We start from the raw sequence: 11614 nt of genomic DNA, 5'->3' as shown, positions 1-11614 counted from the left end.
ACCAGTCACTGTGGCATCTCACTGCTTGCGGGTGGCCTTGGAGCAAGTCACTACCTCTTGTCACAAAGCAATCCTGTCCCTATATGAAAGAATTAGTGATATGGTCTGTGATTTTAAAAATTGCAGTGGTGCACTAGCCGTTGAGTTATCCCAACCTCCCTTTCACTTGGACAAAATGGGATTCTGTATAGTAAAACATCTGCAGAAAAATCTAGGGCTGGTTGAATGAGAAATCAAACTCATATGAGTTGGCCCTGTTGAGTCTGCCAACCTCAACCTGATCACTGAATGTCTTGTTTAATTAAATGTAGCATTGTCATAAACAGATAGTTAAGGGTTAAAGTCTCTTTTACCTGTAAAGGGTTAACAAGCTCAGTAACCTGATGAACACCTGACCAGAGGACCAATCAAGGGACAGGATAATTTCAAATCTCTGTGGAGGGAAGGCTTTGTCTGTGTGGCAGCAAGAACCAGATCTAAACTAGGATTTTAGTTTAGAGGAGTCCATGCAGGTCCCCATCTTGTGAACGCTAAAGTTCAAAGTGGGGAATAAACCTATGACAAGCATTCTGAAACAAAAGTGTCTTGTTGAAATGTCAGACCCAAAGAGTCTGGTCTGAGGAGAGCTGATTGCTGGACTACTATACAAGTAGCAGGAGACAGCTAGTGATCTCTTGGTTTCTTGAAGACTCTGAGTAAAGTGTGCTCCTTAAGGTCAGTGCTGAAAGCTTTTCAGTAGTGAATGAGGACACACTGACTCTCACATTTACATAACCTGTTGAAAGGATTCTAGAAGTAATCAAACAAAACACCAGTCTCCTTGTCATCTTACTAAGGGGGACGCAAAAGCAAATCAAGGGGGTTACATGCAAGTCCCAGACTTCTGTATTGTATAACATCAGCTCCCAGGAACACATAAAAATGGAAGAAGTTTTTTCCTTTCTCTGTTTCAATAACTATTATGACAAGCCAGCTTAAAAGAGAACAACAAAATGAAAAGAAGTAAAACTAATCAAAATAGCCATTCTTTCATCTAAAGTTCTTTTACCACGATGAATGACATTTATTACTTAGCTGGTCTAACATTTCATGAACACTAACAGCCAAGTGAAGTCATCTTTTAACTTTGTTAAAAGTGGTGAAGAGTTAATAAGCATCTCCATTACCTAACATTTACTGTGCATCGTAGAGCAATGCTCATTTAGCATTCCCTCAGTGCTGCACCCTGACAATACTAAAGGCCTTGTGTATTCACACACTGAGTGTTTGTCCTGCTGGAAATTAATTAGTTCTTTGTAGTCCTGATTTTGTTCTTTGCTTTCTGTAGTCTGATCAGTCCCTTACTGGCATATTTTAGAAATGGAATTTTAATGGCTAGCATTAATCTTCCCAGAACTGCTTAAAAGATCCAGTGTCCACGTTGCCACCCCCATGGAGCATTAATGATTTTAAGAGAGCTGAAATAGATATTTTCTCTCTCTGGAAATTTATTGAAATCAATGGGATTTCTCCCTCACCCCTCCATCCCAAAAAGTGGCAGCATTTGTGCCATCTTCAATGGCACTGGATCTTTTAGCTGGAAGATCTGCTCCTGGTTGACTTTTCTATTTTATTTGAAATGTTTATTATGATCTCATCCAGCTCTGTTTACATACTACTGCAGTGATGAGTTCTGTGCCTATGATCTTTTCATCATAATATATGGGTTACCCCGCTTTTGCTGGATATCAAATCAGCGTAATCAGAAGAGCAGCTATGCTAGATATTTGATTTGTGAATCCATCTTTTAAAAAAAACTAGTAAGGCTAGGATTTTCAAAGCAGTCTAAGGATGTGTCTACACAGCAAAAAGCTAAAAACCACTCCAGCAAGTCTCAGCGCCAAGGTGAACTGACTCTGGCTTGTGAGTGCTAAAAAGAGCAGTGTAGGCTTGGGCTGGAGCCCGGGCTCTGAAAGAGGTGAGGATGGAGCGTCTCAGAGCCCGGGTGCCAGCCCAAACCCAAACATCTACATTGCTATTTTTAGCTCCACAGCATGAGCCCTGTGAGCCCAAGTCAGTTGACACCGGCTCCGAGACTTGCTGCCATGGGTATTTTTTCAAATTGTGTAGATGTGCCCTGATGTGGCTTTGAAAATCTCTGCTGAAATCAATGGAACATTACAGTGTTTCTAGTACAGCATAGCACCTGAGATACCTGATGTGTTTGGCAGCTGTTAAAGTGGTTGGAAGAAGGAAGGCGAAATTATTACTTTTAAAATAAGTTACCGTTATCAGGTGCATTTGGCAGAGTGAATCATTCAGCCTGCACAATCACGGATACTTTATCCGACATGAAAATCACTATAGAAGTAGGTATTGTCATCAATAGATTTCAAGCATTTTACAAAGAAGACCCTAACATTATTCCCTCATTACAGATGGGGAAAACCAAGGCACAGAGAAATGAAGCGACTTGCCCAAGGAAATCAGCAGAGCTGTAAATAGACTCCTGAGTCCCAGTCCAGTGTTCTACCCACTACTCTCACATGGCATAGAACCATAGGCATAGGTGCTGGAACTAGGGGCGTGGGGGGTGCTGCAACACCCCCTGACTTGAAGTGGTATCCATTATATACCAGGTTTACAGTTCAATGGCTCTCAGGACCCCTACTATAAAAATTGTTCCAGCATCCCTAACCATAGGGCTAGAAGGGGCTGTAAGGGTCATCTAGTCTAACCCCCTACCAAGATGCAGGATTTGTAGTGCCTAAACCATCCAAGACAGATGGTTATCCAGCCTCCACTGCCAACACACAGAGAAGGCTTGTGTATCACAACAGATATAAAATATAAGCTAATGAACTGTAATTGCAGAGCCCTGCATAATGAAATGCATCCTGAAATTTGGAGTCTGTGTCTCCTTACTTACCCAACTTCTCCTTGTAGTCAGATGTCATGCTGTATCGGTTCCCCCTTGTGGGAAGTGACTGTTAGATGTACCAGGCTCTAATCAAATTACACGGGATTCACCTTTAAAAGGTTTTCTTATGAAATCCAAGACTTTTTTTTTTTTTTGCCAAATGGGATATCATCAGACACAGGAGGCTTTTACTCTCTGCTATGCTGTATGTGACTGAGGTATCGGCTCCTGTGTGGAGGGAAATTACTTCAAGCTCATGTCTATACAGGTAAATAGATAAGGGACCTGGTTTTTCAGTATTTGGTTTTAACCCATGTGCAGGGCCATGGCAGCAGAACACTCACCTGGATGGAGTTGTGTCACTGCAAGGTGCCTACATTTCCATCTCACTTGGAACTGCACAGATGGCTCATGCACCTCCAAAATTGGGTGGGGACGGGGCATGGCCACAGCATTCAGGGAAATGTGCCAATTCCAGTGGAAGCCTCTGCCAGATGCACTTCTATTGTGCCCAGTCACAAAATAAACTTGCCTTCTTCCTACACAATCTCTGGGAAACATGATGGTAACCAGATAAATCCAGATGATAGCCAGCAGCATATGAACCAGTGCATTCCCACTCTCTGGCAGACAATCAATAAAGGGATTTGGCCTGCAGGCTAAGCCCCAAATCCTGCAGCTGTAAATGTTACCAAGCCACTGCTTGGTAGACCAGGATGACCTGATCACCACAGAAAAGGTGTGGAAAAAAGGAGAACAGAGAGACTGTAGAAGTACTAATAACAGGGGGCATCACGGTATCCAGTTTATTGTCTACCACCAAAGTCTTTAGTCCCTTTTCTCCATAATTTCTCTAACCTCTAAGGCAAATCCACAGTTTCCCAAGGAGGCAGGCCCCAGTCTGTGCCCAACTCATTGCAAATTCAGTACCTTTTCCCTCTGTGGTGATTGTATCTCTCCTCCTACCCCTTTCTGGAGCTGTTTTTTCACCTTGGCATGTCTTCAGTCTTCATGACTGTTGTTTCTCCTTCTAGAATGAGCTGGGTCCCCTCCCACTCCTAACAGCCCCTGAGAGTGTTGGAAAATCATAGTGCTAATGAAGCCTTTCCGTATTAGGAGTAGTAAAAAGTTAAGTTATGTTTGTCTCCAAAACTGTGGTGGAAAGAAAGAACTCATCATTAAACTGGAAGGCCGTACTATAACAGCTATTAAGCTTATCATATTTATCAGTTTTGTCCCAAGTATATGTTATGTCTTCCCCTGCATGCAGCTGCGCTCACATGTATGCATAAAGTATCAAAGTATCAAAGGGTCAACGGATGTATCTTGTGTCCCCTTCAGAATAAGAATAAAACAGCTGTACAGCTCACAGCTCTATGTCTCCCCCTAAAAATGAAATAAAATATGTATCCACCCCTGCATCCACATCACAGGGGGGTATAGTAATAACAAAATAACAAGACAAACATAGTGTTTTGTTGTTTATAAAGGTAGTAGGGCCGGTTGGGGCTGCCTAGGTCTCTCTCTCTCACTCTCCGGAACAGCCGAGTCAGAACACCCAAGAGCTGACATGTGTACCTGTGTGTGGTACTCGTCCTTCCTGTCTCCGCCTAGGTGTAATAATTAGTAAAGCCCGGGAGAACGAGCCCTGGCTAACAAATGGGGGACTGCTGGACTTTCTCTCCCGTGGGGGGCTGTGAACCGAGAGAGTGGCGGCGAGGCAGACCGGGAGAGCTTGGGCCACCTTCCGGACTGCGCTTGCTCAAGCTCCGGACGCCCGAACTCGGCCAGAACCACGACGGAGGAGAGAGAAGACCACACCAGGAGAAGGGGCCAGAGCGTAGGAGTCCACGGAGTGGCGTGGTAAGTGCGCGCCCTGGCGTGGTAAGGCGGGTTGGGTTGGCGATTAATTGGGACCTTGGGCGGGTTGGGTAAAGGAAAACGGTAAAGGAAAAGAAGAAATAGAAGGGGTGGTAAAAGCTAGCTGGTTTGGTTATAGTAGGTAGGTTCATTCCACGATGAATAGTTGTATTAACTCCATGAGTCCGTACTGGGCTGAAATTTTACTGGGAGGCTTTTTTTTTTTCTTGGGCTATTTTTTTGCTTCTCTCTTTATTGGTATGCTTGTCTCTATCTATGTTGGTAGCCTAGCTGGTAATCGGTTCTTCTGCGTCTGGTCCCATTCTCTTCTCCCCTTTCTCTTCCCCCAAGGTAGGGACCTCAACATTCCACCACCCCCTAAGGGTGGGTACCCATATTATATGTTTATTATTATGGTTCTAAACCTGCAGGTTATTAGAGAAGAAGAATCTAATCTTAATCATGCATTAAAAGATACCTTTCCATCTAAAATCAACATTATATCTACATAGGATCATATATATATCTCAGAGGAGCTTTCACCAAAGAAAAAGCCTCTGACACAAACTCAGCAATTGAGATTTGTAAAATTTAAAATTAAAAAAAAGAAAAAGAGAGATAAAAAGAGAAAGTTAGCAAAAGCTCAAGGTCAAAGGTTAAAAAGGTGAACTGTTTGGTTAGAGAACTGAGATTACACTTTTGAACTTATACACTTGGTGGACATCCAACAGTCTGACTTGTGACGGTGTGGGTGTTGCTGGAGGTGCTTGACAGGACACTGACCTGGACTAGGAGAAGAGACAAGAAAAGAGACAAAGAGAGGAGAAAGCCAGGGAAGCAGGTTGGAAAAGAACAGCCAGCCCAAGAGAAATTCTGAACAAGCTGTATACAGGATAATCTCCCGTCCACCTATTCCCCTTTTCTGTTCTGAATGTTTTATTCAATGTTATTTTCAGACGTGGATATGTGGCATATGGCATTTATTATCATTTCAGTGAGCTTCATTGTTGTAAGCTCATTTTAATTTTGCTTTTATCATTTTAATTTTATGGTTTAAAAATTTGGTTATATGGTGTTTTTTCTCATCCTCCTGTCCTCTGCTTGCAGTCACAGATCACCACACATGAGGTATAAATTGGTTGGTGAGCAATAGAGAAATGGGGAATTGACAGAGAATGGGGAATCTGAGTTTATTTTTATTTGTTTTTTTTTGTTTGTTTTATTTTTGTTTTTTGGTGTTTTGTTTTGTTCTGTTATATGTTAAAGATGTGCCTGTTCAATTAAGATAGTGAGTAAATGATTTAAGATTCAGAGTAAGTCTGGTGAATCTAGAAGGGTAGAAAAAAATAAAAAAAAAAAAAAAAAAAAAAAAACAAAAAAAAAAAAAAAAAAAACAAAAAAACAGAAACAAAAAAAAAAAAAACAAAACAAAACAAAAAAAAAAAAAAAAAAAAAAAAAAAGAAAAAAAAACAAGAGGGAAACTTGAAAGAGTCTGAAGAGAGAGAAGGAGGAAGGGAGGGAGTATGGGGAGGGGGAGGAAGAAGTATAAGTACATGGGGGAGGATTATTCAAATGGAGATTTGAGTAAATGGCGATTTGAATTAAGAGTGGCAAGAAAGAGACAGAGAAGAGAGATATAGGAAAGAGCAAGTGATTTGAAGGAGAGGAAAGTTTGTAGTTGTAAAGAAGTGAGGAATAGTAGTTGGAACTTTTTTTAAAGTTAAAAAGATTTTTAAATGGTTTTTTTTAAATTAATTAAATTTAAATTATTATTAACAATTTATTTGGCTTAAATCATTTGTGTATGAACAATTTTGTTGAATTAGCTAAAGAATGTATACAGTGCTGTGTATTCTAAAATTTTTAGCTAAAAGCAGTTTAAAGTAGTGTTGAAAAAGAAAAGTGTTAAAAAGCAAAAGTAAAAAGTAAAGCAAAGCAATCTGGGGTTGTTAAAAAACTGATAAAAAAAAAACATAAGCAAGCTAAATAAAGGTATAAAAATTCATGTAAATAAAAAAATAAGTAAAAATCATTTTTTGTATTTAATTATTTAAAATCATATTTGGTATTTATAATTGACTGCCCAAAAAATTTAGAAAATTGATTTTTCTTTCAGATAAGAAAACTAATGTCAAATTCACTAATAGCTAAACACAATACAATGTGTAATTAGTAAAAATGTTTGGTGTGTGTTCTATGTGTGTCTCTCTTGGTGTCTGTCTCAAGTGGCCAGAATTTGTGTAATATTTTCAATATTTTCATGGATGAAAAATGTTGAAAAATAAATGAAAAATAATGCAGATATTTTGTTTGTTCATTTTAAAATACAAAGTGTTTGAATATATTGAAAAAATGTAATAAAAAGTAATATATTAAAGTCTTATAAAAAAAAAAAAAAAAACTGCAAATACAATTAAAAATTGCATACTAACAGTCTTTGGAAAGTTAAAACATAAAAGTTAACCCACTTTCCATGAACCATGCTGGATCCTTCTGGCCTCAGATTTCTGTCCAAAGGGGAGCTTAGGCTATTAAATTAAATATTAAATTAAATGAATTAAATGAAGTGGTGTGCTTGTCCTGCTTGTCCTGGCTAAGCTCTCTCAGTTTAGTAGCTAGGTTATGTTAGTAAAAGCATATATTAAATTAATAATTAAATAATAAGGTTAAAGTACTGTGTATGTGCAATGTATAAGTAATATTAAAATTAAAAAAAAAAAAAAAAAAAAAAAAAAAAAAAAAAAAAAAAAAAAAAAAAAAAAAAAAAAAAAAAAAAAAAATTAAAAAAAAAAAAAAAAAAAAAAAAAAAAAAAAAAAAAAAAAAAAAAAAAATAAAAAATACACTGACTAACAACTAACAAAAAGGGCAAACAAATCTGCAAAGACTGTACAATCTGCAAAGACACAATAACAATGTGTTAGGTTTCCTTTTACCAGAGACCCTAGCACCATGGCATAGACCCTACCCCTGAGACCCCAAAGATGGAACCTGAGACCTCCCTTCAACCACCAACAAAAGCAGCTTTGACTCCATGTGGCTCCACAACACAAGAGTGATGCTGATTCCTGCCCTGACTGCAACTCACAAAGTGCCGCTGACTGAGAAAATGCCAACTGAGGACTCCTCTCACAAGAGGCCACCCACATTCTCTCTGCTCCCTCTAGCCTATTCCTGCTCCACTGTGCCTTCTCCTTCCCTAGTGCTAAAACAGCAGAGGTGCTAGCTACAAACTGACTTGTCCGCTGAACCTTTCTAACAACTTTTAACTTTTTGCTTTTCTAATCCAAGCCTTTGAATGTGCAGCAAAGAATGAAAAAGAAAAAATAACTAAAAACAACAATTAAAATTGGAAAAGAAAAAGAAAAGCACTGAAAGGATACTGGAAAAGGAAGAAAGGAAAAAAAGAACACTGAAGACTTGAATTGAGAAAATTCAAAATTGGCTACTGGAAAAGAAAAACTTGTATGATCCTGTTGAAAATGTCCTATTATTTGAATTTTTGGGGGTTTATTCTACAGGCTGTTTTTGTGTTTTGATAAATCCTTTAGTATGTATTGTTATTTTAATTTTTATTTAAAATGACATTGCCTTTTGCTTCACTTTAGATCACCCTTTTACATACCCAGATTGCATACAAGGGGCTGCCATTAAATTAGATTAACAAAAGCCTGGCCAATTTCCTCTGGAAAAGAAGAAATTAAAGAATTTCTGTGGGCTGGGACAACAGGGCTAATTGGGCCGACAGGCCTCTCTAAAGGCCATAAAACAATAAAAATATTCTTAAAGGCCAAGAACATAATAAAAAAATTGTCTGAAGTTCAGCCAGTTACTAAACCTATTGATGAAGTTTATTGGTCATTATTTTATGCTTTCCATCTTCCCCAAGTTACTGACAGAGAGAAGATCACTGAGGCTTCTGAGGCAGGAGGCTGGAGAAGGAATTGCAGTTGATGAATGATCTTTAAGGATTTCCAGTGACCATTTGATGGCCATTTGAGAGATGACCAGATCCACTTGATGAGCCACATCACAGACCAGACATATCAGGAACCATCTGATCTGGACTCTGGAGACTTGACTTGGACACTTGTGGACATGTGAACTGAACATTTACAACCCTCCTATGAAGTACATGGACCGTTAGACCGGGTGTGGGGTGCCACATGGACATCCTGCCGTGGGGAGGGGGGGGAACTGGGGGGGATTATTCATTCATTCATGGGATAATCAAAAAAACCATGAACAAGGTGATACTCTAATTTCAGTGCCCCAATCCTCCTTTGTTTGAGAAAGGTTTTGCCACTGGTTTGTTCATTTTGTCATTCCTCCATTGGGGTTTGTGGAAAATTAAAAAGCTAAAAAAGTAAAAAAAAATATTTTGTGAGCATTCAGTTTGGGAAAACTCAGTGAAAAAAAGCAAAAAGTTATTCTCAAATTCTTCAAAGGGGGAAAGTTGTATCTACCTAAGTCAGCTATTTCGCTTTATCAGTTTGTTGGGCTCCCCAAGTATATGTTGGCTCCCCATGCAGCAGCTGCTGTCACATGTATGCCAATCCATCTAGTACAAAGGGTCAAACGGTGTATGTTGTGTTCCCTTCAGAGAATAACAAATGTCTCCTCAACAGCTGTATGTCTCTTGTAGCCCCACAAAATGATGATATATATATCCGTATCCAATTATCCACAGGGGGTCTAGGTCAACCAAAAATAACGAGACAAACATAGGCTTTTTTGTTGTTACGGCTTATAAGGTAGGGGCCCTGGCCATGAAAAGTGTGTCTCTCTCTGGCCTGCGAGAGAGAGGACCCGCCAGCTGCTGACCGATCAAAAAAGGGTGTGGTACTCTTCCTGTCTCCCTCTCCTCCTGTCTCCGTGTGCTCCGGGGAGAGGTAGGGGAGCGGCTAACAAATGGCGACTAAGAGGAGGGACTAACTGGAAACACCTGCTTTGGGAGTGACGGTGGTGTTATCCCACATGTGACTGCTCACACTATCACAGTGTTTCTTGTAGTAAATCACTTGGCCAGCTTTTTTTTTTTCACAAGCACCGACAGTCCGTTTCAACGCGTGTGTGAACTTTGTGAATTATACTAAATCTCTGATCACACAAGGTGGTCAAGATTTAATCCCTTTGCAGTTAATATCCCCAACCCCCACTCAAGCTCATCTACCAGATTTACAGCACCAGTGACACCATTCAAAGGCCTAGCTTCAGCTTTGTAGGCTCACTTTAAGAAGCCAGATGAAGAAGAGCTCTGTTGTTCAAGCCTGGTTTTGTTCCTCACATCTCATGAATGACGGCAACTAGAAACTATAAAATCTGGAATGAGAATTTAATTAGCAATTATGCCCTGGGGTAAGAATTCTGAGCGTTGTCGGCCATGAATTGATTAGCTGAAGCTGCTAAAAAGGTGCTGACTGCTACCATGAACCTAGAACCTGTAATGGGAAGGGGTGTGAATTTTAAAGCTAAAGATAGCGATGATGCTAAAGAAGAGGAGTTGTGTTGTACTGAGTGGTGATAATTACAGAACAGCTTTACTTCTGCTTGGTTATATAATGCCAGATTCATTGCTTGGAAAGTATGCTGTGCACTCTGAACACAGGCATATAGCATGGTTTCATATGGTATTAGATGGGTAGGATCTAGGCAGGCCATTGTTCTGGTTTTAAGCTGGATCATCCTGTGTTTAAATGGCTTGTTGTCTGTCTGGTACTGAGACAAAACTGGGTGCAATTTAGTCTGATATCACTGATGGGGGATGCCATTTTGAAGAGAACGCCCCTCTGCCCTGGGTGACGTGACCTCACACACCCGGTGCATGAGGTCACGCCGCAGTGAGAATGCTACTCTGAAGACCTTATTGCCCTGCCCTGCAAGCATGAGCTCACTCTTAGCTATTCACCTAGCCCATCCGTAATGATTTCTGCTTTATTTAGTGGCTGGGTACAGGGCTGTCCTTAGGCGTACGCAGCATACGCAGCTGCATAGGGCACCATGAAATCTGGGGCACCAAATTGCTCCAAATTTCATGATGCCCTAGGCAGCTGCATGCTGCATATGCAGCAACCCCAGCCCCAGTGACCAGTCCTATCCCTTGGCTGGGCCCCCAAAAAGAGGGGTGTGGGGCCCCGGACAGCTCCCTCCGCCCTGCCTCTTACCCTCCCCTCCTGCTCCACCCCCGGCCTGCCCCATTCCACCTCTTCCCCAGCGACCCCGCACTCACTGGCAGTGGCGGGAAGCGAAGCAATCCAGCCCCAGCCCACTCTATTCTGCCAGCTCCCAGCCGTGGAGCTCCACTTCCTGCCGCCGGAGAGTTCTGGGAAAGGATCGCCCCCCGCACTCACCGGTGGTGGGAAGCGGAGAGACGCGGCCTCAGCCCATCCACTCCCCTTGCCCCAGCCCCAGCCATGTTGCTCGGGTTGGGGAAAGGACTGCCCTCGGCTCTCACCGGCAGCGGGAAGCAGAGCGCCATGGGTGGGAGCTGGCACAGAAGAGCAGGCTTGGGCTGGGCTGTTCTGCTTCCCACCACTGCTGGTGAGTGGGGGATCCCCTCCCCCAAACGATGGGGCTGGAGCTGAGGTGGGCTGCTCCCAGCTCCCCGCTAATCCCCCAGGCCACTCTGGGCCTGTGGGGCCCCCAAAAGTGGCCCCCCACAGCTCCTGCCTCCCAGACCCTGGGGGGGAGGCCTGGGGCCCCACACAGCCCCCCCATGGGGGGGCTGCATAGGGTACCCAAATGGCTAGGGACAGCCCTGGTTGGGTCTAGAACTTTGCTGCTGTCCTCTATAGCCTCAGTGGAGAGCCTCTCTGTATTATTACCCCTTCAAGAAGTTATCTCCACATTATTTCTA

Source organism: Mauremys reevesii, linkage group 2 (genome assembly GCF_016161935.1).
Source record: "Mauremys reevesii isolate NIE-2019 linkage group 2, ASM1616193v1, whole genome shotgun sequence".
NCBI classification, from domain to species: Eukaryota; Metazoa; Chordata; order Testudines; family Geoemydidae; genus Mauremys; species Mauremys reevesii.
Note: the sequence above shows the minus strand (reverse complement) of the source record.